The sequence below is a fragment of the Nomia melanderi genome, chromosome 1 (genome assembly GCF_051020985.1).
Source record: "Nomia melanderi isolate GNS246 chromosome 1, iyNomMela1, whole genome shotgun sequence".
In the NCBI taxonomy this organism is placed as follows: Eukaryota; Metazoa; Arthropoda; class Insecta; order Hymenoptera; family Halictidae; genus Nomia; species Nomia melanderi.
Window position 1 is genome coordinate 12,696,480 of NC_134999.1, and position 26,904 is coordinate 12,723,383.

At 34.0% G+C, this 26,904-nt stretch overlaps 1 protein-coding gene across 5 annotated transcripts in view; it reads left to right on the forward strand.

Annotated features, from left to right (window-relative positions):
• The window catches only part of LOC116427594 (octopamine receptor beta-2R), a 95,402-nt gene that overhangs the window by 15,187 nt on the left and 53,311 nt on the right, over nt 1-26,904 (forward strand). For 4 of the 5 annotated variants that reach the window (XR_012999805.1, XM_031978119.2, XM_031978117.2 and 1 more), the window contains exon 2: nt 21,435-21,486. The exons of the other annotated variant lie outside the window; for it this stretch is intronic. The gene's annotated coding sequence lies outside the window, so the exon portion shown is untranslated. The remainder of the gene's footprint in view (nt 1-21,434; nt 21,487-26,904) is intronic. 5 annotated transcript variants of the gene reach the window in all.

The following is a 26,904-nucleotide window of genomic DNA, read 5'->3' on the forward strand; positions in this document are numbered from 1 at the left end:
GTTAAATTCTATTTGAAATCTTTACAAGTCTGACACGACATCAAAGTTAACTTTGGAACTGCTAAGCATTCAATGCGATTAATATGTAATCCGTATAAAAATTATAACAATCAATTATCTTCACTTTCATCAGACATTCGTTATAGAATCCAAGTGAAACTATTTATTTTTCAAATTATTTCGAATACTCAATGCTTCTAAGGTATCAATATTTGTATCAATTGTGAAACAAAGAAATCGAAACCAGTATTTTTTACTGGTAGTTCTAATGTTAAATACAATTAAAATAGGAAAACGGATGTTGAATAGAAATATTTAGTAACATAAATAGATAGTGTAATACGAGTTCTGTGATAATAATTATTTTTAGTACCATTCACTTTTGTTATGAAAAAATACGTGTTGCTTTAGAAAATGATCGAAATTCTCGTGACTGTCAACATGTTAACAAATAATTGTCGAAAGAACAAGTTCATCGTCGGTTACTAAAATTGTTGTTCATTCGTCGAACACGTATATTCAAGGCGTTCGTATTATGAGTTCGCGTACATTTACTGTAAGCCGGTTTGAATCTTTATGCCACGTGTCTAAGCAAGCACATGCGACAGCGACTCTTGAATTTTGTTTTCTAACTAGCAGATAACGGTCAGAATTTTAGAAACACTGGAAATCAGTTTCGTATTTCTTTTCCTCTGAAAATAGAATCAGCTACAATATAAATTCTTATTTTCCGTAACAACTTTTATTTCAATAAAAATGTGCATGCTGGTAATTAAAGTAAACGATTATTAAGATTTATTGAATCATTGCTTTAATGAAACGTTATTTACTGATAATATTATGTAAAATTGGAAACACATGATTTATGGGAATTATTTAGATTCTGTATGATGCTGTAACAATAATTAACAGAATAATTATCTAAGTAGCTTCGAGTGTGCCGGAGTACACGTTTTTGCTAGTATAATATTAGATGTCTATCGAAGGTTACGTTATATTGATTAAACATCAACGTGTTTCGTGAAACCATTAAATCTGCTAATGTTTGTAAACTGTGTTACAGATTTTTCCTTTACGAAAGAACGTATAAAGAAATTTCAGAAAACAGTTTGATTATTTTAAATGCAACGTTAAATTCGTCGTGATTTCTATTCCTCCTTTATTTTCCTAAGTTAATTCATCTTTTGCTATGAAATTGACACGTTAGTAAAGAATAAAATAATAATAGAAAAGAATAAAATTTTGCAATACCTTTTACATTGAAAGCAAATGGTACAACATTTCTGTTCATTCAAGAACATCTTTCACAAATAATGGATCTCACGACCAATGTAAACCGATGGTTTAACGGACAGCTTGACACGGCGGCAAAAGCTCGCGTGGCTTTTGCTGAGGTCGGAAACTTTGACCTTTAAGTTAGCAACCTGAGCCTTAAGAGAATAGACAGTAATCGAATGGGCGGGAAGTTTCGGACGATACACACTGGACATTGGATGTTCGGCACCTGATTATATTGATACGTGTACAGTTTGTATAATTTCTTTTTGACCAAGTATTTTTTTAGTATTGTATAATATTATATTTTTAGACCTAATTAGAATAAACGTGATATTATTTATCAAACAAAAATACATTATTTATTTTTCAGTTTGTATTAGAACAAATTTCTAGCTTTAGAAACGTATTCATTAAATATAGTTCCAAATTACTTTCCTTTAACTCTATATTAATATCGTTTAATAATAACAAAGACAATAAACTGTCATTTAATATTAACTTATTTCGTTGTGTGAATTATTATATATTCATTATTATATAAATTATATTAATTTCAATATTTAAGATTAATATTGAAGACAATAAATTTGCTTTATTGTCATGATGTTTATTATTCCACGAACTCAAGATAAGGATCTTGTCTACAGCTCTCAGCGTGCAATTTCAATGGTTTCGCTGAATGTTTGGTCGTACTGAGCATACAGTCATGAACCAAACAATGTTATTCCAATTATCTTTTAAGAAACTCGAACGCTCGCAAATCGTTTCGAGGCGAATTGCATTTGGGAAGCTTCCGCCTACCCTTGGATCACATTTCGAAAGCTTTTGTGCTGTTCTTGGACTACCTCCAGAGCGCGTTTAACACTCTGGTCAATTGCCGTATCCCTCTCGAAGAACCCGCCTGGGAACTTTTAATTCTCTTCTAAGCTGAATTTCAATCGCAACCCGATTGATCTCAGTTTATCGTATTTTACTTAGGATTTCATCCTGGAAGGGCCAATCTCTAGGAACGATCAACTCGTTTGTTAGCATAATTTTCACATCGGAAACTCTTCGTTCGAGAAATTTTCTATTATTAAATTAAATTTCATTTTCCGATTGCAGTTTTCAAGACATAAAAAGATGTCTTAATAACATTTTTATAACCTCTGAAAAAATAATTATTTATATGCAAAAAAATTCCTATATATTCTTCAAAGATCAGTAAATAAATCTGGAAAGTTTAAATTCGATATGTTCATTAGTTTCGTGAAAAAAAATTCTGAAGCTTCGGATCGTTTATCTTTGGGTACTTTATGTGCGGGTCGACTTTGAGGTTAGGTAATGCGGAAGCGGCCGACACCAGTTTTCATGCCCGGGGAAACTCGTCGAGGTCCGTGGTCTCTCTTACGGGTCTCTTCTGCAAGTTTAAGCGTGTCCGATGCACACACAACCTTCGACAACGCTCAAAATAACAATAACGCGGTGACGACACATTCGCTCCCTCGTGGGACCGTGTGTCGTCGCGGCGCCTGCCAAAACAAAAACAGCTGAGTGCTATCAATAAATATTGCTGTGCGAACTTAATTCGGCCTCTCGTGCTAGCTCCGCTTCAACCAGCGGTACTTAACACGGCACGACTGTCGATGAAATTACTGGGCTGTATCGTAACGCAGAATTTTCTCTTTGACGTTTCCTTTTTCACAATGTATTGTCTGCCATTTTGCGGCGTCGACGATTTTGTTTGTTCAATCTGCACTTACTATGTACATATATAAATGTTATCTACTGTTTTCTTAAAAGTATTAAGTTAGTCTTCCCGTTGAACTCTTTTTTGATAAAATTGTAATTTTGAAGTTTATGCGCTTGGAATTTTACAGTATAATCGAGTTCATAATTTGGAAAGTCGGGTTGAAATGAAGGAATTTATGAGTACAGGAAAATTTGCTTATGGAGAATGTTTGAAATTTTAGTTGTGTAAAGTTTATTTCAAAGTGAAACGATGCAGAATTATGGTAGAATGTAATATTGCAGTTGGTAGTGGGAATTCGTAGCTTGCTTGTGAATTTTCATTCTTTACTGTGATGCAGCCGCCACGAAACAATAGTCGGAAAGGCATCCTGGAATTCAACCCTCCGGTTGGCTTTGAAATCCAATAATAATCCACAGGATTTTCTAAATAACACGGCCTTCCCTTGCACAATGGGCTTTAGTGACCTTAGCAGAGCCAGTGAGTGGGACGTTGGCCGCTCGACTTCACGCTCTTAGCACAATGGCGCTGAATAAACTGCGATGAAGCGTTAACCCTTAATATATCATTGTAGGGTCACTGAGAAAACTGAATATATGTATGCCGCTTCACTGTCTTCAGCTTCCTAGTTTTTAATCAACCATTCACAAAACAGAACTGTTTTGGCTCTTTTGTGTAATACTCGTGAGAGTAGAAAATATCGTGGAAAAGAATTTATTTAAATTCTTGATGAGAAAATTCATTGTCGTTCCATAAATAAATGTGAACTTTTTCGAATAAATAGTTTTCTTTTAAGGGAAATATTACAAAATTTTATATTTACCAGAAAGTAGTAGAGTTTGATAAACTTACTGCAAACAAGAAGGACAAACGAGTGTATGAAAAAAGGGGAGAAAAGGAAGGATCGAAGTGCATCAATTATCTGGCGTGGTACTCTTGGAAATTTTAACACTATAAAATTGTATCACAATGTCGTTTGCTACGCTCCAATTTTCCAATAAATGGCCGCGCATGCGGGTTCATTACTCTCCGCTTAGATTAGATAAAACACAAATGCAGAGTTTAGTGGTCTCATAAAGCGATTATTGAAGCATTATTCTACGAACAGATAGATGTGAATTACTTATGAATTGATACTGATAAACGGTTATTGTACCTCCCACTTGGTAAAGAAGTTTACGTAATCAGACGGACTAGAATATTTATTCTAAAAAGTTTTTACTAACCTTCAGGCATCGAAGCTTAAAAACATTGCTGTCAAAGCTAAAATACTTTACAAAGTCCAACATAACATGTGTCAGTTTTAAAGAATTTTTATTGTACACTTCCGTTAGCATCGAGGTGTTGCATGCAATGTTTTACAAAATTTCCAACATACCTTGTTAAAAAGAAAATCGATTGTTAAGGAAAATTTCCAATTTAGTAATTTCATGTTTCCATTAATAAAAAAAATAAAACGAATGATTTGGTTGCATTTGAAAATAATATTCGAAAAATAAGCAACACATTTAACTTTTAATTAAAAACAAGATGGCACAAATTATCCGACATATTGAACATAAAAAAACAGCAAATGAGAAACCTCTTTTACCGACAGTATCAGCATGTTTATCTCAAATGTTTTTTGTATTCAAATTCAAATTGTACCATAAAATTGCGAAGCGAACAATACGATATTGTTGACTAGATGAAATAAAATTCAAGTAAGTATAAAGAATTAAAATTGAATTAACTAAAAATGATAATTGAATTTCATTTTGTCATTCATGATATTAACAAAAACCCTTCTTAGCTTCATGATTTTCACAACAAACAGTTAGTGTCTTCGATAAAATACTTTCCGACAGTGGCAATACCATCACTCGTACGTTAGTTAGTTAGTTCTAAAATAAACCACCCGATTATCTCCACACTGACGTATGCAGATAAAACGACCTAGAAATGAATAATTCGCGACAGCGGAAGCTGCCAACTTAGCCAGTGGCTCGATATCAATTGCTACAAGATGTCGCGGCTGCTAATTGTGACGGTTCCGTGAAAGATGGCGGCTTTGCATTTCGTGATCCTCGCCCCGTTTGGCAAAACTCGATGCCAGTTTATTGCACCTCGCCGGATCTTCGTAACATTGCGTTCGAAGGAAGAAATTTAGTAGCGTTTTCCGCTTTCGTCTATCACATTTCTACCAAACTTCAGCTTTTAACTTACTTACATCGCATGACGGAATATAAATTATTCCAAAGAATTCAATTCAATAATTAAATTATCTTCTAAAATCTTTTAAAAATTTAGAAGTATTCCACTGTCGACAGATTTATTTTTATCATATTTAAATGATGGAAATGTGCACGTGGAACATAGATTATAATATAAAATTATAATGTACTATAATAAATGGTAATAATAATAATAAAATAACGACAACAACAACAACAATAATAATAATAATAAAATAAAGACGACAATAATATTAGTAAAACAATGATGATAATAAAAATATTGAAATAACGATAGTGATAATAATGATAATAAAATAATGATGACAATAAAAATACTAAAATAACGATGGTAATAATAATAATACGGTTACATTACTTGACCATTCACTGATAATTCAGTCTACGTAACAATAACAGCGTATACAATACGCTAATAATGCAAATAGGTTAACACGTCAGATTTATTTTCCGCGCGAATTTTACCGGAAACCTCTGCGTTAACGTTTCTCGCCATTATTCCCTGAACTGTTCTTAAGATTTCTTCACTTCCTCCACTTTTCACGTCTGAGTTTTCTGTTTCTACTGAATGCCGCTCCGTGAGAGCGTACCGCGCACTTTTACTACCATTCATGAAAATTTAAATTAGTGTGGAGATTTAGTAATCGCTTAATTTTAATAGTCTCCTTTACATTCGGATTATTACTTTTCTTCCTTCAGCGATTTTGAATTCAAGAAGTTAAGATATTTGAAAATCTTCTCGGTTTTAAACGTTCAGCCGTGTAACGAGGTCAATAAAGAAGTGTTTAAAAGCAGAAATTAATAATTTAGAACTCACGACGTTAAAATTCGGAAAATTCTGGAATTATTGTAATCCATGGTTCACGAATGTATTTATGTAATCGTAAGATAAAATTCAAATTGATTTCGAAATTCTTGTTTAATGCTACTAGATGGTACATTTGAGACATTATTATTACAAAATCGTTGAACTTTAATAATGCAAACGCATAACTTAATGTTTAATATTAAATGGTTAACGTCGGTAAATATGGGATTCCACAATCGATGTAACACTACGTAGAGCATTACAGTTTCATTAAAATTTAGCGGGGTTTATTAAGTAGTCATTGCAGTAAACGATCCTCGCCTGTCGGCGTTACATTCAGTATTCATTAAAATCTAACACCAGCCAGGAATTAAATTATCGTTAACATTTAGTGTCGATCAAATGTTAAATAATGGCCATTGGATGAAACGACTCTCGTTTGAATGTGTATTCGATTGTAATGTTACTGGCACAACATTTTATTCTGTGACGTAAGATATTTAAGAACGATGATGTCACACAGTTACGCCGTTCATTTAAAACAACTGAAAAAGATTTATTAAAAAAAATCTACAGTATCAACTCTCTTTCGAAATACTTTAATATAATTATTTTCTTATCGTATACTGTATTTTCCTTAAAAAAACTAATACTTCACTTACCAATCTTCATTTAATTCCTTGAAAAATTTCTAATTAATCCAAAATTTTGTATTAAATTTTCTGCCGACTATACACCTAACAATTTGTTTTAAAACTATTAATAAATAAGAAGCATTATTAATCTCTTATGTACATAGAAAAATCATTAAATATTTTATTAATTACCTTACACTATTAAATATTAAATTCTTCAAGTAGACTCTCCGTTATTTGGATGCTTGAGTACCTCGTATTAAGTTTCAAAAGTGAATATTATTTTAATAGGACTCGAAGAGTTCGCAGAACATGCACGTTCATTGGTCTCTCTTTTACAACCGAAACGTTACGATGATGTGTCTCTTTCGCGCGACACAGGATTTAATTCCATCCGATTCCGTGAGTTGTCGCAGTCGCGTTATTACCGCTGCGTTCGTGCCGCGGATTAGCGGTGGATTAAGGGTATCGGTGTCGCGGGGGTTAGAGGATACGGTTGCTAAGGGTGTTCCGCTTAACCGTGGACAATGGTTCATTTCGAGGAGTCTCGAGGTCTAGCGACATGCCCTGTGCGTCAACCGCTTATGGGCTTGTACAGGCTGAAACACCTAATTCTACCACCTCCAATTATGTTCATTATAAACGTGTAACATTCACAAAGTTTTACATAAACGTCCATTGGACCTATTTAAGAATTTAAGTAATTTCTTCGAGCCTTCTATTTTAATGGAAAAAGTAATCCTTTTATACGAATCAATCGTTCTATATATGTATCTACTTATAAACTGTATACATAAGACATTAAAAAATGGTTGAACTGAAAATTATACTGTTTTTTAGGACAAATAAAAATATATTGGATGCTTTTTAATAGAACCAATCTTTTAATTGAATTTTTATAAAAAGATATTGTTCAAACAATCTTTTTACATAGATTTATAGGTCTTAATGAAGATTTTAATACTGTTCTATTCAATATAAATTTTTATTTCAATTGGAATGACCTTTTTCTCTGGAAAATTGAAAAATTGTTTTCTATGTTATTTAATTTATGAACCTTCTATCATCGGTAGGTATGTTATTGTTTCAGATAGCAGTACAGAAACTGTATGTACAGGTTGTTAAAACATTTTGTAACTTATTCAGGAAATACGAGGGCGGTTTATCGACTCTGTAAATCATCCATCCGTACTGTTTTGTAAACCAATTATCCGTTTTTCCGCATTGAAAATGCACCGTAAACAACCGTTTAATGGCAAATCGAGTGATAACTGTTGTGGTTGAAAGCAGTTCAATAAAAACGGAATTATTGTAAACAACAAGTGGCTCGCTCGAAGTACAACGGCTCGCCAAAAATAGACAGCAAAAATAGATTTCACAGCCTCATTTACAATGCATATTCCGCTCGGTAGTAGCGGTAGAAAATTTAAACAGTGCAATGATGGCCCAAGCTGCCTCTCTCTTTCTCTCTTTCTCTCTATCTCTTCTTCGTTCTCTCATTACATGAATTTTCTTCGCTTTCTCCTCGTATTCAAATTTGCATTCTTTCTTCGCCCTTCACCTTCAAGCCAATACACTTGCTCACAACGAGTTCAATGAAGACTGATCCGGTTCTAAAATATTTTACGATAACGTTTGGTTCAATTATAAATAATACAGGATAAAGAAATTACAAAATTATTGTACACATAATAGTTAAATATTCAAATAAACAACAGCAATACGGAATGTTAAATCAAACATTCAACGTTTCAATGAGAAAACTGAATTATCAAATATTTAAATCGAGTTGTGATAATGGAATGCTTAAACTTAATTATAATTTCAGTATTGAATATTCAAATTCAATTACACTGATTTACTATACAAATTTAATATATATCTTTTTACTAATATATGTCATTATTATTATATTTTTTAATATATATATATATATAATTTAATATTACATATATATACATATATCTAATGATTTAATATCTTTATCAAATTTATTTTCAATCCCCATTTGTTATCCACGTTATAAAAATACTACTACATTGATTATATACACCAAAACCCGTGTTCCAGAATCACCCACAAACTTCGACCAACCATTTTCATAATTTGCAATTTCCATTCGCAAGAACGGAGAAAACTCCGCTATCTCCCTCATAAAAACTTCGAAAATTGTTTTCCGCCAGCGAATATCGGATGATTTTCGCTGTCTTGATTCTCTCTTTAGACAGTTTCGCCGATCGCTGTTCCCACGCTTTTCCATGGCATTTTCATTTGAATGGAACGCGTCCCAATTGTCTGGCGAACTTCCGGGGACGAGATTTTTTCGACGAAAAATTCTGCAGGCGAACCTCAAAATCGCCGATTACAAATGTTTGATGGCGGAGAGGTGGGAGGCGGTCGAAGATGCGAGAGGATTTATTTGGAAAATCTGACAAGCCGCGATTTTCACGCTCACCGGCTGCCAAAATCGCATTAAAATCGGGCTAAAGCGTGCAGAGACACCCAGTGTCATTAAAATGATGTATGGCCTGCGTCCAAATGTCCGGCGGGTCTAGGCTCCGATTCAAAATCCGCTTTTCCCGGTTCCGCGGATTTGTGTCTTGTTAATTGGTAAACGAAGCGGACTATTATTACCCACCCGTGGAAAACGCGCGATTCCCTGAGCGCGCTAAAAATTGCATTCAATTATGTGCACGCGGCTTTGTTTTTACAGCGTGTTCAGGGATTGAGAAGACTCTGAAAATAACTGCTCGATATTGTCATATGAACCGTTTTTTTTTATTTGATGTGGTATTATTCCATTTTTGGAATAAATGAGTTAACTCCTTGCCTTACAATAATGCGTGAGACTCGTGATGAAGATTTTAAACAGAATTTAACAAACATAAATATTACTCAATTCTTACAAAGTCAAATGAAATATATTTTTCCGCTATCAAATATAATATTTTCGATCAAACATGGACATAGAATATGCATAGAATTTTTCTCTTTTTCCAATAAATTATTACTGACAAAATTGTATCGATCACAATCGAGAAATAAATTATAGGACAATGGGTTGATGGTAGCTCAGTGAGATATAGATATCCAATTTTATATTTTTAATCATACAATCGGTGGCGTACGGTATCCTCATAAATTAATCAAAAGCAGTTTAACTGCGAAACGTGATTGTTAAAATGTTTTGTTTGAAACTGGAAAGAGTCTATTTGTAGCTAGAAAATCATTCGTTTTCTTTCAGAATTTTATTAATTAGTATTGCTTAATAAAGTTCGACAAGTTTATGGTTTTATAAATATTACCTGAATTGATTAAGGTCTGCGAATATTTTTAAGTTGATTCAAACGCAAACCCTTAAATATCCCAATGTATCAGTTCCAACTGAAACAGTTACGGAGAACCGAAATAAAGTCATAATTATTATTATGTTATTAGATGTATTCGTTCTGAGTTATTTTGATTTCGGTTTTTTACAAAAGTAAATAATATGAATGTTCGCGTGAGATGAAGCCGAACTGAGTAAGAAGAAAAAACATTTTTTTAAATTTGTGTTGATTTAAACAATTTGTGTAAGAAGACAGAAATAATTTCTGTTAAATCGGAATTGTGTAAAACGAGAATTGAGCGTACTCATTTGTCAGATTCCTTTCTAGTGAAATTATAATTTTGAATTATAAAGAGGATGCTCTATAATTGTCAGTACGAAATTTATTAAGAAAGGTAGATGAGTATGGAGTAAAATTTATGACAGAATTAGATGTAAAACATGGCCAATTAGCCATAATTCCAATGCATGACAGGGCGTAGACTATTACTGCATTACCTGTTATTAATTAATTAAATTATTTTCTAAGTAATGACATTCTCTATGAAATTACTACGAAATGCCATTGTAGCTGTTTAGAAACATTAATGCGTGTAGAAATCAACGAAGATGGACGGACAAGTGTTCCAATAAGTAAATAGAGTGTACAGACGAATTTACGAATTGAATTTCATTCAACACGAAGCCTCACATATGCAAATTTCATTTTATATTTTTTATTATTTCTACGCGTGAAATATCGCTCCAATGTCAATCGCACTACTATTTAATTAACACACAATCTATATACAATTAAAACTATTCCCACTTTTCCTACTTCATATTTATTATTGTATTATAAACTATCGTTTTGAATCATTATTCACGCTCCAAATGATTAAAATAAAAATATTCTATTAATCTAAGTCTTCTCGCCTACTTCAAATATTATTTTATTAAACTGCACACCATTTAATATTAGTTAATAAAGAAGTATCGCAAATTCTTTTATTCTTCACATTTCATCTCTTTCTAAAGTTAGCTAACCTCGATCTATCAACAGTAAATCATCTTGTTCCGATATACACTCGCGATACATGCTGTCCAGACGCTAGCCGACACATTCGAGCCCGTTCCTTCGATTATCAGATACCGACAGGTGAATCACGAACCTGATTCCGCTAGAAATAACGACGCATTGTTAATTACCTGTGGAAGGTGGGTAGGAGAGCGTCATTTGTTTCTCGGAACAGCTGTTCGCCGGATACTGTAATGCCAAGAGTCGAAGCGTGGCAATGACAAAAGGTATCCCGATTGACGAATGCGTGTTCGCGCAATAGATTCCGGTAATTAATCTGAACACCGTGTGTCGAGCACGGTGATTGCCGGACAGGCAATTAACAATACCATCGTGTCAGTGTAGCGCGTCCATAACCGAAGAGCGATGTCTGACCCTGAACCAGGCTACTGACAATCAGCATAATAGAGAATTTTCGTGCTTGTTCCAACACATTTTACTATCGTATAAAACCATGTTCTGGTTTCTGTTAACACTGCATTCTTATGCTCACTATTTTATGCGTTGTTGGAAGATAAAACATTCTTAATTACCCGATGGTCAAGAATTATTTTCTTTTAGTCAACAAACAATGGATACTTGTGAGCATTCTTGTTTTCGTGATTTAACTTTATAAGGAATGACGAGGAAGATTTTGCATGAAAATGATTATTTCACTGTGATAATTAACAATTGGATTATGTTGTGAAATAAATAGTTGTTATTGTACGGACGTGTCTATTTGATATTTTTCATTAATACTGCAATTTTATGTTGAATAGTTTGTTAACAATTGGAAGGTAAAGTATTTTTACTCTCTAATATTTAGGAAGAATTATTTTTTTCAACAAATTCTGGGTTCTTATGAAAATTCTTATTTTTGATCATTGAGGGTATAAGTAATGATGCAGAATTTATAACCTCCATCAAAAAGAATTCGCAAAAATCTCTTTGTCTATTGTATACTAATTTGAATAATCAAAGAACGCCACCAAATTCCCTCAAAAAGCGTAACACATTTTTTTAAATACCTTTTGATTCCCGGAATCTATGTAAATGAAACAATGTATTCTGATAATTATCGAAAATGCTTTATTTCCGGCGATCCGTCGCGCAGCGTCGAATTAAGCGACTTCCGGCTCGCTCGATTGTCGGAGGAAATTCAGAGTCTTCCCGTGCGCTGTCGGCACGAAGCGTTGTCTCGTATAAAGATTCAAGAGACCGATATGTATATACATAGAAGATAGGTGGATATTTCCCTCAAGTGAATAATAGCCAATCGAATAGTCATAGGTCATAATAAAACGGGCTGTCGGTCTGTCGCGACGTTAGCGCCTTTTTAGCACATGTTTCCGCGGTTTTCAGCGATCGTGTCGATCTGACGACGATCAATTCCAAAATTAGACAAATTACGATTCCATTACAAACATTGACGAGAAGACAAAAGTCGACGAGAATTTTTTGGATTTCTAAAAATTCTATCTGTAAAAATTTTAATTATACATTGAAGTGTTAATTCCATAATCTTTCACTATTTAAATATTAAATTATTCGTTTGCAGCTTTTATTTTGGATATAAAACCTCGAGGTTGATTTAATCACTGAAATATAATTTTCCATTCGATTCGAAACTATTATTTGTAATTGTTAATTAGGTATTCACTGCAATCACTTTAACTTTAATTTTGCATTAGTAATGTTTAACGATTATGAAAGAATTAGTCATTTTTTGTTATTCAGTAGTGAAGAATTATTATAAATTACTGTGAAATCGATAATGATTATAGTTAATCGAATAATAATCGAATCAATGATTGCAATTAAATCATCGCTAATAATATGTAATCAGATTACATTTCGTCTAATTTTGGTGAGTTACTTAGATACTTCTGCGCGATCAATTTTTGCCGGTGTTTGTTTGAACGAACCGGGATGAGTAATTGTTGAGAACGAGAATAGCCCAAAAATTTGATTATCCAATGACAATCTGGAAAAATAAATCCTCCTGGTGAACTTTTGGGAAACAATTCGCGATGACTAATGGCGTTGCAAGATGGGAGCATGTGCACGCTATGCTAGAGCATCAGCAGAAGCGTTGCACGGATGTTAAACAAATTGTTGCTGCATGTAAAATGATTTATTTCTGATAATGTTAGATCATCCTGTCAGCTTCCTCCGCTACCTCTTTATATATTTTCTTACGTCTCGCAGCATAATCACGGAAGTTTTCGTTTATATTTACGACCGAGTCATAAAATTACTATTTTCGACGCGTTGTATGATGAATTAAAAGATATGAAAAATGAAGGAAAATAGAAAATGTTAACAGAACTTCGCTTTTTTGGATTATTACCTATACATGTATTTATCTTTTTCATTGTACTACTTTAATTAACAAAATCGTTTTAACGTGGAGATCATTCAAAAGAATTTTCACGAGACAAACATTAAGATGGAATTTTTTAAAATGTATTGATTTCTTAATAAATATTTTTTCATTTTCACATTATCTCGTAGATCGATTTAAATAATTATTTAAAATTCGACGGGAACTCGCGGGATTATTAGAAATAACACCAACAAATCTAGGAACGAATTCTGTTCTCATCAAGCACGGGCGAACTCACTTTAATTTTTTTGCAAAGCTGTTTTGATGCTAAATGAAATACCTCCAGAACTTTTCTCAGATTAGCTTTGTTAACTCAGTTCAATGCAATTCGAAAGTTTCGCGTGCTGAGAACTTTTTAATCGTACTCCCCAAAGATTATTAATTTCCGAAGAACTTATTTTGCATGAAATGTTGACGGAGAATTAATTCCTTTCAGTGAATGAATGTTCCCCTCAATTTCATTATTATGATAACTTGAAGCGAATTTCGGAAGACAATGCGTCGACTATTTTACAGAAAATTTACGAAATTTATCAGAAATTTCAAATATGGTCCATTCCTGAATTACGTACGTTCGTTTTTGCGAGTATAATGGCAACGGTACAATTTCCTGGTCCAGCCCAATTCACCGGCCATATTGTCTCTCCGTCCCGCCGTTTTATCGTTGCACCTATGGAATACTGAAAATCGTATTTGCATACGGGAAAATATCCATTAAAATCTCCATTGAAAATACAATCCTCGCTCGCCGTTCTAAACATTCATAAATGCTTCTCGTTGAATATCAATTAATCAGTTCCACCGAATAAGTATTATTTAAAACAATACGTATTATGTGTATCACTCTGATTACATTTTACTAACTACAATTTCAGTTCCCAGTAATTTAACAATCATCATTTATTCGAAAATTCAAAGAAATAATAATCCATTACCATATTACGTTTATTCAGTTGATAAAAACATTTTCGACGTTACAGTTGTGCATCATATTTTCCATGGAAATAAAATTTACATGGAGCACACGCTGCCTTAACTAGCGAAACGGAGAAATTCTTTTTCACGAAATCAGCATGAAATTGCGATGAATGAAATTACATTTCAGTTAAAATGTAATTCCGAGGGATTGTTGTTAGATTAGCCTCGAACGTCCTCAGCGTAACGTTTTGCCATTTCCATTGCTATTAGATCCATGTTGGAAACGAAGTGGTAATTGCTGTAGAAATTAAGCAAGTCAGATCCGCTGTGGCCTGTTCGAGATTTAGCAAATCCAGTTACTCGACAAAGGGTCATAATCGTTTAGCATAAGATCGAAAGTTCAGTTCGTTTCGCTGGGCACTTGTAGAACACATCAGGAATTACCATGATTCGAGCATTATAGCCTACTAGCATTTATGTTGATACTTCAGGACTTGCATATAAACCTATTAAACATTATTAAAATCAAAAGTAGAAAATTCTGTTCCAAATTTTTGAATATTTCTTTTTTCATCAATAAATATGTTAACTGTAAATGTGAGGACTTGGAGATTTCAAAGTTTAATGATTATATCATAAAGTTAAATTTTCAACTTTCAGTTGAACATTTATAGAATCAATGAATCTACTATGTTAGTTCCATTTTATCTAGCACACAGGATAAATAGTTATTTCATTAAATTATTTTTCTAATAACGATGCAACTCAAAATTAAAGTCCAAGGTATACTTTACAATCCTGTTGTCTAGAATTCGTACGCAAGTAATTTCATACAACGAAAACAAATTTGATAAAGTGCACTTCGACACAGTAAAAAGAATGACAAAAAGTAAACGAATAATTCAACATTTTTAGAGTAGCCTTGTGTACCATTGGATTACACGGCGAAGAAAGAATCGCGAAAAAATGAAAACAATGTATTTTTCAGCAGTACAAACACTAATACGGGAATATATTACAGGTACACCGTCGAAATTATTAACAAGAGGAAACGAGAGTCCAACGGAAGCACGTAAATTATTTCGCGAAAAGGATCGCGTGAATGAAAACCGCGGGTTGACCACTGGCGCATGCGTTTATACTTTTATATTAATTGATACCAGAGAGCTTGGTAAATATAAATATCGCGTTTCCCGCTGCTCTAAGGAAAAGATAAAGTTAAAAAAAATTCTCTTAAGAGTCTGCGACAGAGATTTAACCCTTAACAGACTAGAAGGGTTTATTAGTCCAATTTTAACATTTACATCAGTTAAAAAACCTTTTAAGTATATTTGACATCCAATTTCATTCCATTATTTACTTGTTTTAACCATTTTTACCTAATATGAATCAACCTGAATAATTAAAATAGTATATTGAAATACAATTAAATTAAATAGTGTTGATTCAAGCTTCAGAATCAAACGTTAAGAATGTTTCCAATCGTAAAGGTATAACCCGTTCTCCAAATAATATCGAATCAAACTCGTGAGGAGAATTTTCAACTGAATTCGGTAAGTAAAAATGTTATTCATTCAGTCTTTATGTACATGAAGAATTACTTGTCTATTGTCAATCTTTAACTTTTATAGTAAACGTAGACGCAGGATAAACATCAAAATTTTTTCTTTCTCTACTGAATTATTGACGATAAAGTAGTGTCATCAAGCATAGTTGTGAAAGAAATCATAAAACAAGGAGTTAAATAGGTGAATTCAACTAATGAATTAAATAAAAAGAAGTAATAACAGAAAAATATATAAACACTATTTTTTACCGTTCTTTTGCGTAACTTTTCTTTCTGGTAGTGTAAAGGTTAATAAGACGCTGTCGAAATTCCCGTGATAAAAACTGGCTTAAGTTCAACGTATTTCCGACGCGGCCGCGTTTCCGCGCTAATCGCCCCGATTATCGGCGAAACTTGTCCCGATTAACGTCGACGAGACTTTCGCGGGAAACGCGGCGAGGAACTCTCCGTTATTTCCGGGCGGATCGTGTCTCGCTTGAAATTCGATAACTGGAATCTTTTTCGATTATATAGAGATCCATGGATCTTTTTAAAAATGGTGAAGTTCCTTCGGAATTTTTTAAAATTAATAGTAATGCAAATTTTTGAAAACAGGATACTGTTCAAAGAAAAGGAATCGAAATAATGGAGTCTTTTAAATATTGTGCGTTTTGGAAAATGAGAAGTTCGAAATTATATTATAAACAAAAAATAACGATAATAATTGTTTTCTCAATCAATAATAATTAATTTTTCCAATCGAATTTACTTCGAAACAGAAAAAGTTAAAAATAACACAAACTTTTGAAAACCAAGTAAATACATACTAAGAAGAGAAAAAGTCGGGAAAATCTTTTGAACCCTACCCCGAAAACCACAAACATAACGAATCACATTTACACAAGTTCATGTTTCCAAAGTAAAACACTTAAAAACTCTAATACTCCCTTTGCTACATTTCTTCCGCGTTAATAACCCTGTCAGAGACTAACAAGGGAAGTTATCGAACCCGGAAATTCAAAAAATGATGACACCTTGCGTTTACGTAGAATAAATCGAACCTAATATATTGCAATTTTTTCGTGCCACATTTCACTTTGAAGAGGTGAAACCACCCCTTGAAGAAAATTCAAATTTTTCTTTAATTTATTCTCTTGGGAACGGCGAGAGGTAGAGGAAAAAGTTTCAACAAAAAACGAATTACTCTTTCACGTGTATAAAATTGTAAAATAAAATTGTTCAAAAATTTTCCAAACTAAAATTCGACACGAAAAAATTTGTAATATATTAGCCTTAACTTACTCTACTTTATTTTGTTATCTTGAGAACGGCAAAAGGTAGAGAAAAAAGTTTGAAGAAAAAATTAATTACTCTCTCGCATGTATAAAATTGAAAATAAAATTCTTCCAAAATTTTCCAAACTGAAATTCGTTATGAACAAATTTGCAATATATTAGCCTCGACTTAATCTAGTTACACGCAACGTTTCATAATTCTTTGGATTTCCAGGATCGACAACTCTCCTTGTAAGTATAATGAAATTTTACCGCATCCTTTATTTTCCCGCGCGATGACATGAAGCGTTACGTCGTGTCGCGAGTATTATTGTTATTATAATGTAATAACGGCGCGATGAGGATTTAAAAGGAGCGCGTTTTTGGTATCAGCGGAGATTGAACGCAGCAGGTTAGAGGACAGCTGGCTCTGTGTATACACGTGAGAGACTTATCAAAATGAAATTCTGCCCGGAAGCAGAGGAAAAGTGGCTTCGTGTCTGATGGAACCCCAACAGGTGTTCAGGGGCTGGAATAGTCGGCATAATGCCTTTCAAATCAAGTCGGAAGCTCGGATTTTCCGCGCGTTCGCATGCAAATGCATCCTTCCGATGGACGGATCGCGTGTAAACATCGCGCGAGCGGATTATTCGCGTGTTACGGGCCTGTCATCGCTGCTAATCGATTTTTCCCCGCGCGCACAAAGTCACATCCTTCGACTTGTCGGCTCCTGCCTCGGACAGATATCACGTTCCAGTATATCCGCAGGATTTTTTCGTTTGGTTTTCATCTGCCAGCTTATCCGAATGACTTCAGCCGAAAACAATCAAGTCAACTCTTTTCACTGTTATCGCTTTGCTAGTTTTTGCTCAAGCTTCATGTAATTTTTCTGGTGGTGGTGTCTTATGCTGGGTATACAGAAGTTACTTGGGGTTGGAGTTTTAACACGTTGAGTATCAAAATGATAATAATGTAGCATCAATTTATGTAATTGAATTACGTTATTATTATTGTAGGTTTATCTTGTCAAATGTCACTGCATTAGGTGGTATTACTTGTAATATAGAAAAGTTTTCAAATAATCATAGTTTAATTGAATGAATTATAGTAATTCGATTTGGTTGAGGTCACCGGTGACCCCCATGACATCGAACGTCTGAACTTCTTCCGACAAAATGAGTGTTCGAGAGTATGCGTAACATCGAAATACGAATATTTAGTGTATTATTTATTTCCATTGTAATAAGGATATTCAGAAATTCAAATTTCCGTCTTGAGTTACACTATATTAGAGCTGTATTTCACCTGTATCTATCATTGGCAGCATTTTGTTGTTTGAACTAGGTTTGCAGAATTGGTACTGCTTTGCTCATATTTTGAGACTTTAAGGTTCAAACAGCCAATTAGAATACCTATTCGCCTAACTGCAACAATCAAAATCGACGTGAAAATTTGTCAAATGATATATACGAAATTCAATATACGTCGAATTGACCGTAAACCTGTTAAACATTAGTTTCCAATTATACAGTGTAGGAATGATAGTGAAATAATCCGAATGTTATAAAAATGTTCGAAACGATAATTGTGTAGGGATTAAGATTGCCCTGAAAAATCGGTTGTTTTATATTAGAGGGTCTAATTGCTGCGGAGTTAGCCGATTGTTTCGCTGGTGGTGCATCCAATGGGAAACAACGACGGTAATCAATGAATGCACCCGTCCGTAATGCAACAGGGATTTTCCGCCTCATTATTGCCGTCCCGCGCCTGAAATATGTGGCCTCGGGGGAGAAAAAAATTCAATACCGATTCACCGGGGGAGTTTTATTGCGAACGAACGCCTGGTGAAATGAAGATACGAAGGATGCTGAATGTCCTGATGCACGCGAACCATTTCACTGATCCGGGAACTGTTTACGCCGCGCGATTGCTGGCCAGCCCTTTTACTTGATCGACCCTTGGAAATTACTTGCTACCCGATCGATCTTAATGGATTCTATCATTATTCTATCCCTCTGTTGGTTACTTTAATCGAACTCGCTCAAAAATGGACACGTGCGCTCGCTGGGGCGCAGGCAGACTATCGTTAATAGACTGAGGACGTTTATAATAGTACACGCTTTTTTTAGACTAATTTCTATTTATAGAAATTAATTATAGAAATTCGAGGAACATTCTCTTACTATGTTAACTGTAGAACTACCAGGCAGATAAAAGTGACACGATCCTGATTTCCTCTGTATATGATTATTGAAAAGATAACAGATGATTTTTTGAGAAATCACTGAAGACATTGATTTAGGAATGTGAAAACTCTATTATGGTTTAATAGAAATGTCAATGGGCACATTCTTGGAGTTTCTATAGGAAAATTTCAAAATCAATTTGACTGATCGGTAGTTTTAGTGTTAAGAGTTCTGTTATATTGTAAAAAAAATGACAAAAAGTCATGGATATTTGTTGAACGTATTTGCTTATTCCGTTGTAGGAGATTGAAAATGTTGTATGTTTAATTAATAGTTATGAATGTATGGAAATTATTGAAATGTGGAAATCTTTATTAACGTTTGATTAAGTAAAATGATTGTAAATTGTAGTCTTCTAAAAATGAACTGAATTGTCAATAATAAAAGCAGTAATTATATGATTAAAGGATAGAAGAAATAATGAATTGATACGATCTCCATTAAAAATAGAAGATTCTATGGAACTTTGAAAATCTTCAAAGGGATTTAATTAATTAATTGTTCTATTAAATTGAACAATTAATTAATTGTTCATATCGTGAAGATTATATTTGATGTATTGTACATCGTGTACCAATTCTAGACCATACATAGACCAAACTGAATTACCCTCGTTGAATGATTACTTACAAGTACTTCGAGGTCATTTCCACTTTCTATAAATAAAGCTTCCTATAATGCAGCCTAAAGTCCAAGGTAGCATTTTCTACAATCGTTATAACAATCTATAGTCGTTTATGGTCTGCCAATAGGTTGTATTTAAAGTAGGTATCCACGCGAGGCTTCACTTCGCAATAAATGTTTAATGAATTTAGAAAGTTTACCTCTTCGAAAGCTTGTTATAGGTCACGCAGAATGAAAATACTAAAATTTTTAATAAAATCGTTATTATCACCATACATGATTTAAAAAAATACCATAAATTCTTCATAAATTAATAAGTTAACGAACATAATAAATCCTTCACTATAATTTCAATAACAACTATCATCTGTCAATCAATACTTTTACAAACTTGTCCTTCCTTACATTTTAAACTTGTCCTCTTAATCTATTTATAAAAATATTAATTTCTATTCTCAAAATAAATCAGAAACTTCTGTTCTTAAAATAAAACCGATAATTTGATTTTCAAGTTTCACTTGGTATTTTCCCCCTCTTCTAACTGGCACACGAACAAAACTTCGAATATACTGTTCCATCAGTTTAGAAGGGATTACACATATCCCTGCGATAAGAGCACGACAGGTCCTCGAAGCTTGTTTAAAATTCCCGACGTGCTCGATGGGAAAATGGGGAAGAAACATAGGTCCACATTAAAAAAAATTGAGCTCTCTAATTTATGAATACTCACCGTTATCTTGGCTGCCTACGGGTAGAGTATAATAATCTAATAAAAAACGATGAACTTGCCTCGACAGACGCAATAACAATAAAATATGATGCCCCCAGGAAGATAATCCCATAAAAACTGGCGTTCATAAAGGGACAGACACGGAATTTTGTAACGAATCGTGATTCCTATCGATCTTATATAGGCGTTTTAAGATCTGTACCCGCCATTTCGCAAAATCGCTTCTTCTGGGACATTTGTATCGGTGATCGACATAATCCATACACTGCACGTTCACAGCCTGAAAGACTGCGGTTTATGGTTTAATGTGTAACACCGAGAAAATTTCTATAGACGTCACGTTATGGTTTATTTGACACTAGAACTACTGAGCGTTTAATACGATTCGTAGGTAGTCCTTATAAAATCGTTAGAATAGGTTATCCTCGATTTCTTCGGATATCCATTATAATCTTCGAGTGAAACTATTTCTTTTTTTAAATCATTTTGGATATTTAACGGTATTATGACATCAGTAGTTGTGGAATAAGAAAACTCATTTCGGTGCGGTTGTTCTAGTGTTAATGTATTAATATATTAATATCAAATAAAGAATAATAATATTATATATTGATACAATATTTAGAATTTTTCTAATAAATTTGATTGTTCTTTTGCAGAGCGTTCACGAAGTTCGCGTGTTCCACAACTTCATCTAGAAAACACATTACTGTGAGTAAACAAATGTTAATATAAATATAATATAATATTAAAATTTAAGAAATTGTTCCTCTATTATTTCGTACAGTAAAATTGTAATATAAAGTAAATTAGAAACGTCCTTCCAATTATTTTATAATAAAAAGCACTCAGGTCATTAAACACGAATGAATGAATAAGAAAACAAGCATTTTATTTGCAAAATATCTCTTAAAATCATAAAAACAACGAATTACTTATTAGTAAGTCCAACTCGAAAACACATTTTTCATCGAATTGTTTGATTAAAATATTTTCAAGCGCTTTAAGGCAACCAAAAGAAACAGTTTCATTGGTTCAAATGAATTCCATTTCCTCCACATATATCACCCTTTGACTCCAAGTACATACTGACGTTTCACCGTTCATTGGTCGCGATAAATCTCCGGCTAACTCTCGGTGGTCCCCGTTGCAAAAGCATTGCTTCCTTGTAATAGATTGGTGTATACCTGCACTTAGACGAGAGAGACGTCTATAGCAAGTAATCCAATCTAGCTGTTACTCCATCTATGTACTCCTAGGTACCATCGTAGATTGGTGGATCATTGTCGACTACTGTTTTGGAGCGTTGTGTCACGCGAAATTAGATACAGTGTCTCGCCATCCGGCACTGGATTCCTGCGAATAGAGTAATTCAATTTACTAAAATAACGTATAAAATTCATCTTCGCAGAATACGGTTGGTTCTGTCCTTTAAACAACTTATTACGTAATGTAATTAAAAATGAAAGATCGTTGTAACTCAACATGGAATATCATAAACACTATTCTTCCTATAATTGAAAAGGTAACTTTCAATTTTTGTAATGTTACTCTCTACTGTACTTAGAGCAATTAAGCTTGAAAATATTTATTTCTAAATAATCATTTGTTTACGATGAGTTTCGAAGGTTTAACCTTTTTTCTCATCTTTGATTAGATTATTGTCTTGTAATTAGTTGGTATCAGAAATCTTTTTTTAAAATCAACCTTCTTAATGTTAAGTAACAAGTGTTGTAGGTGCTTCAATCACAAATCAAATAAATTTGAGTAATTTAGCGATGTTTTGTTCTTCTTAGTGTTGTTTCCCTGATTCAGAAATTTTGATTCGAAAGTTTGTAAATACCTATCATTTACATAACCTGTCAACTAACTGGCTACAACAGAAAGGTAAACAAGTTCGATGAACAATGTTTGTTAAGGCCACTTATAGCCTTACCGTTTCGTCCGGGCCCTTGAACGACCGTAGTTTTAGTTTTGTGTACGCCTTTTATCTTTCTAAGACTTAGCTGTACATTTGTTAGTTTTTTCGTAGCAATAAGAGCCTTCGTCCCGTCGCAAGTTGCAGTCGTCCTTACGGTATTACGAGAAGGGACCGTGGCAGCCATAAATCCCTGAACCCATAAGGCCCGCTATTCTTACTGTACACTTTCGCTGTCTATTGTTCATCTGGCGTCCAGTTACCAGCATTTTTGACTCTCTAGCCCGTTTAGCATGTGTGTTTAAGGGCCTAAGCGTTTCTCGCTTTTTTACCTGCCACGGTCGACGAATTAGTTATTAACATTAGCAACTTGGAGACCCAAGAAGGGAGGGGACTGTCTCTCCCTTCCACAAACTTCTAGAATTAAAGGACCAACCAGAACGACTTCACCCCCGCGAAGACGACTTGCGGAGGTGTCGTCGAAGACGTTTCTGGGAGGCCCAGTCAGTTGAGAATCAAGTTCGACAAGTATCAGCTCAAATTGTACATAGCACAGAGTACGGAGTAGGAAGTACGGACTACAAAGCACAAATTAGCAATTTCGATCAAGCACATAGCATTATAGTCAAAGTCCACTTCACCTCCTACTCATTTCCAAGTTTTGTTCCCGATTACCATCGGGTGGTCCTTCGAACCGTACAAGTTTATTAGTCTGCACACCACGTGCAAAATTCAACAAAACTCGAACACCATTCCGGTAACCACGAGTACTTAACAATGTTTCTCAATGGAAATAAAAACAAAGGGAAAGACAAACATTGAAAAACTGATTAATCAAGCAATATAGGAATTGATATAAACCAACGAAAGACAACGCAGAATTTTCAGTCAAACTTTAAAACCGATCATTTGAAAGATTCGCTGTACGGTTGTTGTTAAGTAGGAATTCACTTAGAAACCATGATTAGCGCGTTTAACTGTATACACGAATGTCAATGCAGCAGAACTCTGTAGACATTTACTACATCGCTTTGAAGCTTGTGTTTGGTCCACTATGTCGTTGGTGAACATGTTATTTGAAGTAGAACTGGAAGTCTACAAACGTTGCCAATCTGTTACGTATATTACTGCCAAATAAACAACGTCCTTAACTATCAACACCGTGGATGTAGATTTCAACGTTTGAGAAATTAATTCGCAAGTCATTCTACAGAAACATTAATTACTGCACAATCTTACTGAAACTAAAAATTTTACATAATTTCACTGATCTCCTTGAATCTCCTAGAAAAATATTTTTAAGAGATGCTTTTTGAAACGATGTTAGCTTTCGCGTTGAAAGTTTTAATATAATTTTTCCATTCTCCAGTAATCAACGTACGATAGTATAGCTTCATAGAGTATTTATTTTTTTCTTAATAACTGATAAATTCCGAAGTTTCAATAGCCTGGCCAGGAAGTTTTTATTGTTTATTGGAGAATGTTCAATTTAAAGTGCACGGTCCTTCAGGTTCCTCCGTTATTACTTTATGATTTTTCGCGTGGTGCGGGAAGTTTATAAACAAAATTCCAGGTGAAAATTCACGCAGAGATTCGCGGTCAAAAACAATCTCCAGCATGCTTCAGAAACTGCAAAATTGACGGAACTAATAACTTTACGGTACGCTCCGCACCGTGTCTTCCACATTTTCGATCAATATAAGTAACTGGGATACATACATACGCTCACCGGGAGAACTTGGGAACTCGTGGAACGTTATTATACCGCGCGCAATGTTTGAGAGCAGTTGGATCGATCTTTGGGAACTTTTATTGCGCGATATCTTTGTTTAATCGTTATTTTTGCATCTCCGGGGAGACCCTGGTTAAGTGGAGAACTTTCTTCGCAGATTGTCCGGCGCAATGTAATCTTCGCTGAAATTAATATGTAATAAAGTTCCCAGAAATGGTTATTGAAAACGGAAACTTGAAAACACCGTCTGAGCCGCTGCAGTGTTCACCGAAAATTCTCTGCCAAGGGAAATTGGATATCCGTGAAAATAACTTACAGTTCAATTTAAATAATAGTTCGAAAATATTAGAATTTTGAGGGCTTTCGTAATGTTTAATTATAGTGTAACAATTCTTTCATTCATATAAAAAATTGAATTTGAATATTATTAATATTACTGTATTAAAATATTAATATTATTGGTATTACTGTATTAAAATACTGATATTATTAGTATTATTATATTAAAATATTAATATTATTAGTATTATTATATTGAAATATTAATATTATTCATATTACTATATTAAAATATTAATATTATTATCATTATTATATTAAAATGTTAATATTATTATTATTACAATATTAAAATATTAATATTATTGATACTGCCATATTAAAATATTAATATCATTAACATCACTTATAAAAATATCAGTGCGCGCATCATCGAATACCTTTATTCAAATTCTCGAACAATTTCCTGAAGTAATTCGCGAAAAGTTGAATGGAAGGTCATCGGTGATTGCGTTCCTCGGTCCGAATTGATCTGGTTATCAACGACGAAAGAAAAATTTCCGCGGAACGACGTTTTCCGGTCTGACAGTCCTTCCGGCTGGGTCTTGCATAACCGACGACGGCGCCGCTCGGTTCCAGTGTCTCAAGGTATCCGCGTTGAATCCATTTCCGGGCCATCGGTAAAGATATTACGCTCCTGGTAGTCATTAAATCCAACGCGGACACGTTCTCGCGATATGGAAAAGAGAACGGCGAACAGAGACTCGATCTTCGAATGCATTCCAGGATATTCGCCACGTTGTATTCGCTCGTTGGATTTGTTTGCTTTCCCGTCTACCTGTCTTCTATCGTCCTGCTTGCACAACTCTGCCTTTTGTCTTCAAGTTTTCGTGAATTTTTCGACTATCTTCGTATCTCTCAATTTAACAGAATTTTCATTACTCATTTTTGAAAATATAACTTACGTAATAGAATTATAATTATATAATGCAAGATGAAATTGAAATAAATTTGAAGGTTATTGAATAATGTAGTCGAATGTAATATTGTGAATTCAATTTGGTCTGATTTCGAATCTTTCGAGAGAGATTAGAATAGGTCATATTTAAATTGTGATGGATTATGTATATCTTCGTGACTTCTTTCTCGAATATCACAATTTATGAAGAAGGATAATTAGATAGTCGAATTCTCATTACCATATTGAAACTAAAATCGATTCAATTTCATTATTTTAAGAGATCTTTCTGCCAATATAATATTTTCCGTACGTTTAATTTACCAATCACCAATTACAAAATACAAATAAGTAAACATTCTACTTTCAGTTATTACGAATATCTTATTCAACACAGACATGAAGAAAACAAAATTTTATAAAATATTCTCGAAGCAGTAATCTTCCCATTCTCCTAGATTAATTTTTTCCTAAGATGAATGACCATCGTAACCCATTAACCGGCGATATGAAATGAAATCGTCACGGTTCCAAAGGAGTCCGTTCACGAAACCGTGCAAAAAGACCCGACGCCACCGAAAATCAGTCGCTGCACTGTGCCGCTGATGCACCGGAACGGGGTATACGGCCTTATGCACCGCGCGCATTAGATCGATCGCGGCCCTACAGAGGAAACTGCATTGCAGCTACCGAACGTACACGGACGTACCTGAAATTTCCAATTTCGACGTGTCTCGATTGCATGATTCTCAAAAGTCGGCGTTCCGGTGTCCTCTGATTGCTGTTTCATTGCACTTTGCGGAACCGTGCCCCCGTAAATCATAGGCAAACGAACCTATTCACCCGCGAAACAATTTATAAAAAACAAACTGATGGCCGCCGGGGGAAACGTCCAGTGGCATTTCCGCACGGGAAACAAACGCTAATTTCTCGCGTTTCGAAACCAGTCCCATAGCCCGTGGCATGTTTGCATGTGTAAGATTCTCGATCTTTATGCGCGTACAATGCGTAAACATGTGATATACCTTATAATTATATTGATTCGATTATTTTATTACATTGAATTTTCCTTTGATTTAACCCCTTAAATGCTGAGGAAGATTTTCATATACATTGGAAAAATGCCAGATAATTTTAAATAAAGACGTATGATTATTAAAAAAAAATTATATTTCTGTGAATTTTGATCTAAAGTTCATAACGTCTTTGCACGATACTATCAAACTATCTGTCAGTTAGGCT